This window comes from Punica granatum, chromosome 8 (assembly GCF_007655135.1).
Source record: "Punica granatum isolate Tunisia-2019 chromosome 8, ASM765513v2, whole genome shotgun sequence".
Classification (NCBI taxonomy): domain Eukaryota; kingdom Viridiplantae; phylum Streptophyta; class Magnoliopsida; order Myrtales; family Lythraceae; genus Punica; species Punica granatum.
The window spans coordinates 20,146,586-20,153,491 of NC_045134.1; positions in this window are offsets into that span (position 1 = coordinate 20,146,586).

The following is a 6,906-nucleotide window of genomic DNA, read 5'->3' on the forward strand; positions in this document are numbered from 1 at the left end:
CTACTCACCTCTTATGCCTCTTGAACATGTTCAATATTTTTAACAAGCCTTCCCAACTATTACGCACACAAAATTTTTCAACTATGTGCTGTATGAAGAACTTGATGCTGAGGATGTGGAGCGCACATGTGACGTGTGACGTGTATAGGGAATGTTAACCTTCTTCCCCACGAGAAGTTCTCATTTGCGAAGATATGGCTCTTAGCTGCCCAGTTTGAATTAAGGCAGCTTAATGTTGAGGGTGCACGGCAAATCTTAGGTATGCAATTGGAAAGGGCTCTCGAAGACAGATTTTTAAGAGGTACATCAAGATAGAGCTCTAACTCGACAATATAAATCGTTACCGAAAGCTATACGAGAAATATTTGGAGTGGTCGCCTGAGAATTGCCATGCATGGAGTAAGTATGCCGATTTATTAGAAAGCTCACTATGCGAAATTGAACGAGCTCGAGCCATCTTCGAGCTTTCCATCGTACAGCCAGCACTAGAAGCGCCATAACTTCTTTGGAAGGTATGCTTCGAACCCCATCCAAGGAGCGCAAGAGATCAAATGCTGAATATGGGAAGTCTTCTCAAGTAGCTTTCAACCAAATGGAATGTCGGAGGAAGATAACTTCTGTGAGGTCCTCACTTGTGGGGAATCAGTTTTCAAAGATAGCTTTATTTCTTGCAAGCCAATTAGTATGTAGAAAAGTAAGTTCAAGCACTTCCTCTGCAACGAGACTCGACCATTGCTGGAATAAATCATTAAGAGAAGCTGGCGTACACCAATAGAAACCCCACCAGGACAAAATAAAATTCCGAAGGCTCCAGGAAAGATTACCGAATAAGAATAAGTGATCAACATCCTCCGGAGCCACCTTACAAAAGATACAAGCTAATTGATTTGACGAGAAAATACCTCTTATCAATTAATTCACCTTCGTATTGACTTTATCTTGGATGATCAGACAAGAAAAGAATACTACTTTTGGAAGAGCTAATCCTTGCCACGTGATTGAGAAGGAAATGTTCGAGGAGAGTGCTCAAGATGAACCCAATAAACAATGAAGAGATTTCACTGAGAAGGAACCATCTGTAGTATGTTTCCTAATGATCTTATCACAAGAGCCCCTAATTAATGTGCAACAAGAAAGCAACACAAGAAGCTGGTTACTTAGAAGATCTTCCTCCCAGCTGAAAGAGGACTTCTCCAATGAAAGCACCAACACCATTTATCATTTTTTTTTTATTTGTAGCCATAGAAAACAATTGAGGGAAGCTGGTATAGAGGGGTACCACTGATCTAGGAATCCACCAAAAGTTAGTAAGAGTACCATCACCAACAAATATGAACATATTGCGGAGCAAAATGTCTTTAAGCAGAGCATCATGCAAACAAGACTTAGATGTGGAGTACAAGTGCTATCAGACCAGTTTAAGGATATGTTAGTGATCCCCTTTGGTGATGAAAGATTACGGATGACACAAAGGATTCGTTTCCACGATGAGTTACTCTCAGAATTGAATCTCCAAATCCATTTGGAGAGCAAGCCTTCGTTTTTATTATCAATAGAGCTAACATTGCTCCACCTAATTCCTTTAGAAGCTGAATGTTGTCCAACCTAATCAAGCTCATCTTCTTTTCATCAGCGTAACCTCTCCAGAGGAAATGCCTAAAGATTTTGTCTAGCCTTTTGGTGACTGTAAGCACCCAATTTTGGCTTAGACTTGGTCTCTAATAGAAGTAAGCTCCGGGCACATTATCAGTCATGGAGTGGACTCAAACCAAAGAGCTTGCAAAGGGATAAAACTTAGAAGACAGTTTTCCAGACACAAAAGATAAGTCCTTGAGTGCTATCATCGGGCAATTCTTTATATAAGGTGCCATTTTTAAAATAATACGTTGGTACTAGCACCATCATCAACAGACATGAATATATTGGAGAGCAAAATGTCTTTAAGTAGAACATCATTTAAACAAGACTTAGATATCGAGTACAAAATGTTGCTGGACCAGTTTAAGGACATGTTAGGAATCCAAATTGATGATGAAAGATTATGGCTGACACAAATGACTCGTTTCCATAATGAGTTGTTCTCCGAACCGAATCTCCAAATCCATTTGGAGCAGAAAATTTTCGTTTTTATTATCAATAGACCCTAACCCTACTCCGCCTAATTCCTTTGGAAGCCGAATGTTGTCCAACCTAATCAAGCTCATCTTCTTTTTATCAACGCAACCTCTCTAGAGAAAATGCCTAAAAATTTTCTCTAGCCTTTTGGTGATAGTTAGCATCCCATTTTGGCCCATACTCGGTCTCTAATAGAAGTAAGATTCGGGTACATCATCAGTCATGGAGGAGACTCAAACCGATCAACTTGCAAGGGATAAAACTAAGAAGACCGTTTTCAAGACACGTAAGATAAGTTCTCGGGTGCTATCCTCAAACAATTCTTTATTTACTGTGCCACTTTCAAATTAATCGGGTGGTCGGTAATATTTTCCTCAGGATTTGCACATGAGTAAACCAATTTTCTAGGATAACGTGTAATTCCCTGAGGTTTTTATTTTAAACCCCAACTATCCATAGTTTTCTGTAAAAATCGGCACCTTAATTATTCTTGATTGATAAAAACTCGAATACATTTGTTTACCACGTTTTATCAAATAGAAGAAGGGTTCAAGACAGAGAAATCAATATTCTCACATAGCAAAAAAATATTCATTTCGGGGTATCTTCAATCAAATTTTACTTTACGACTCTGAAAATATTTTTCAGCAATTTTTCTATGCTAAAATGTGCTTAAAATCTAAAAAAAAAGAGGTAGAAATGAAGTTTTTTAAGAAGTACAGAGACTGAGGCGTTATTAATTCAGCTCGAGCTATAGAACCAGTTTCGTCATTTTGAAAAATTAAGGTAGGCTCACGTGTATAGAACTACCTTCGCCTGAATAGTATCTACAAAACCTGTATGGTCGGGTGGATACTATCCACGCGAGCTGGCCAACTGGCCCGATCTTATCATACTAGCCAGTTGATGCTACTTGGACCACCGGATTTTGAAAATCATTTTTTAAATTCACTCCCAGACTTTTGGTATTTACAAAATTACCTCAACTCTCTTTCTCTATAAATAAATACCAGGTTATTTTCAGAAAAAAAAAAGGAACTTTTAGCCATTCTCATGTGCTGAGACTTTGCCAAAATTAACCAAAATACCAAAATGTGATCCTCTAACCAAAGTAGCAAAGAGCGCTTGTTTGTAGTCCTAGGAACCTTCCTTGGAGATCGATTTGTCCGAATTTTGTTTAGAGAAGGTATACCTTGGTCAGCCCCAATCTGAGATCGTTAGCTCGAGTTTGGATAGACTATCTACTTATTCTTTCATTTTTTAAGGTTACATGAAAATATATAGTAAAATCTCAGACTTTTCTTTACTTCCCTTTATTTTTCGAGCTTAATACATGCACAGTGATGGAATGATGATTTTAAAATGCTTTAAGGTGCGTTTGGTTTGTAAGTAACATTTTAAAATTATATTTTGATTTTGAAAAAGAGTGATATAAATAGTTATGTATGGGCCCATCCTTTGACTTTGTATGAGTTATGTGATTTTGATTTTGAAAAAGAGTGGTATAAATGGGGCCCACCTTTTGACTTTGTATGAGTTATTTTATTTCGTTGTGAGTAGAATTAAGTTAAAGTAATATTTTAAAATCTCACTTTGAATCCAAACGGAGCAGTCATCCCCAATGGGACCTCTTCAAACTTGGCAAAGGAAGAGAGGTCGGGATGGCATAAGTAGCTTATTTATATTGTTAATATGTGTATATATATATATATATACATGTGTGTAGTGTGTAATACGTGGTAATCGTTGGATTTCTTCATATACTCCCATATGGACATATTGATATCGAAATCTCGAAAATGGAAGGAGAGGTGGGAGTATTTGTGATAAATTAACTTATTTCATGTATATATTTAAATTTATGTTGGATAATGTTGAATGGTGATGAATGATGGTTGAATAAGGATAAAAAAATTGGACTTTAAACTAGTGATCTGAATTTGGGGGCTCCAGTACGATCCTATCGCTCATAAGCAATAGTTTCGCTCGAATCGGTACTCAATCCTCCGGTTCATGTTCTAACTTGTCAATTTAAAAGTTTAAAGTCCAATTGTTTTATCCTTAGGTCAATCGTTTAAGACCCTTGACTTAAGGATAAAATAATTGGACTTTAAACTTTTATATTGACAAGTTAGAACATGAATCGGAGCATTGAGTACCGATTCGAGTGAAACTATTGCTTATGAGTGATAGGATTGTAATGGAGTTCCCGAATTCAGATCACTAGTTCAACCCCATCAAATAAGTCAATATGAGATTAGTATCTTGATCTCGTAGTAGATTAAATAGGTGGCTTACCAACCTATGAAAATGGTTATTGGCTACTCCAAACCGATCCCAAGTATTCAGACTACTCTAAACCTTGAGTTGGGTCGGGAACTCTCCCCCTCGACAATGATTGTTTTAGGAACGGGAAGATGGAGAGAAAATAGACGGGCAAGCTAGGCAGTATAGATTTCAAGAGAGTCAAGCGATCACCAAAGGAAAAGAATTTACCTCTCCAAGAAAAGAGTCTACATTTGATTTTGTCGAAGATAGGTCTCCAAACAGAGACTTTCTGAGAAGAGATACCCAAGGGCAACTTAAAGTAAGAGATGGGAAGAAAATCGGGCCTGAAAATAAGTCTTTGGCAAGGCTGTGCATGAGATCCTAATGGACACCAATATCGACTAAAGAGCTCTTAAAGAAGACCAAAGATTAACTCGAAGCATCTCGAGGTTCTCTTCATATTATGTAGCATCGAGGAATCATTGGAGCAGAAAATCAGAGTTTCACAAGGTGATACCATTAATGAGATGCATTTCCTCAGGTTTTTTCATCAACTGGTAGAATCCCTTAACTATAATTTTGAAAAACAAAGGGAGAGAGAGGATCCCTTGCTTAAGACCTATTTCCAATGAGGATTCCTCCACCGAAAAGCCATTAACTGGTGTTTCACATAGAATCACGCAATCCTACTTTCGGTGCCTACTAAGGAAATCTCTCATGAGATCAAGGTTACCGGTTGTGTCAGGATGCAGTCCCAAGGATTGATAGCGAAACTACCAGTCGACCTCACCATGCTAGAGCATAATGCCACGGCTCGAAGATCTACAGGTCTAGTCAGTAGCTTAGTTTAAGAGAGATGTCGTTGGAGTGGTTGACGATGACGATCAGACGATTACGCGGCCCGAGGATTTGGCCGCTAGGATTCTCCCCAAATATGAATGAGTGCTAACAATAGAATAATATCAAGGGAGACGGCTATAAGCTGGTCATAAAATCAAGTAGCTCATGGCCTGGATTGGCTCGTGAAGGATTTGGATAGCTTCACGGCTGAGTTAGCCGGAAGTGGGATGAAGCGTTGGGTTCGGCTAATAGAAGCCGAAAGGGTGAGTGTGGGTCGGAACCTTAGCTTATGGAGACCTCCGTGATCAGGAATCAAGGTGAGTAGAAGGATATGTCGATGGATCAGCGGTATTGCCTCGGAAGGCTATTGCATGATAAGGTAAATAGTGCGAGAAAAGTAGATATGGAAGTGCGATGCGATAAAGAAAAGATGAAGATAAAATGTGCATGGCGTAAAGCTGTTTTGTGATTGATGTCGGCGGTGGAGGGATATACAATAGACAAAATCGACTTATAGAGGCTAACACTATAGTGCCGCCCAAGCCTAGGAAAATGGGAAATAACCTAACAAACCAAGTAATTAGCTAACCCTATAATTATGTGGGAAATAATATTCAAACACTAAACTAATGAAGAAATAAACATCTAGCTAATACTTGGAGAATAATTATCCATGAATACAAGGAAACTAAATAAAATGAAGGATTCATGGCAGCATGTCCATACTCCTTGAAATATATTCTTCCATTTCCAATATGGACTTTCCTTCTTTATGTCTTCCTTGTTTGGCTGTGAGAATATCCATGCTTGTAAGAACACATAGTCTTCCTTGTATAGACTAATCTTGTTGCACACTCAATATCCTCCATATTTGGGCAATATCTTGGACACGTCACGTATAGGAAATTTTCTAAGATGAAGAAGTCGTCCACATTCGTCTTTATCTATGCTTGGAAATAATCCACAATCTCCATCCTCATCCGCCCATCCATTTCACAGCGATCTAGATCGGGTGTTGCTGCTAATCGGATTGGTCTTGTCATGGGTTTCAATTGTGGGCTATCCTCCTCACATGGGCCGATCTTGTGGGTTTCATACGTCTAGGCCTCATTTACCGTGAAGTGCGAAAAATGAATATAAACAACAGGCACATATTCTCTTGCAATCGAGAGGTATTGCATCATCCAACATCTCTAACGAGTCCTGAATCCCATGGAGAGCAAGACTTGATCAAGGAATTGCCACGAAACGCACTCAAAAGCTTTTTGAAAATCGATCTTACAGAGAAACCCCTCTTCCTTGGTTTTCTTCAAGTATTCAATCAATTCAGAAGCTATCAGAACACTATCAAGTAGGATTGACAATTCGTATCATGTCGTGTTTATATGTGTCGTGTCTAAACGGACGCGTGTCATAACCCATACACGACACGATTATTAAACGGGTTAGGTTTTAAAAATACGAACACAACCTGTTTATATCTGTGTCAACCCAGACACGGCATGTTAAATGTGTTTATCGAAACGTATCATAATTACTATACGTATCTATATACGACATGATTATTACACGGGTTAGATTTCGACTTGTTTATCGGTGTCAACCCGGTTAGCCGAACACAACATGAACCAACGTAAACATACCTACCCCTTAGAAAACACGACCCCACTACAAACATTACTT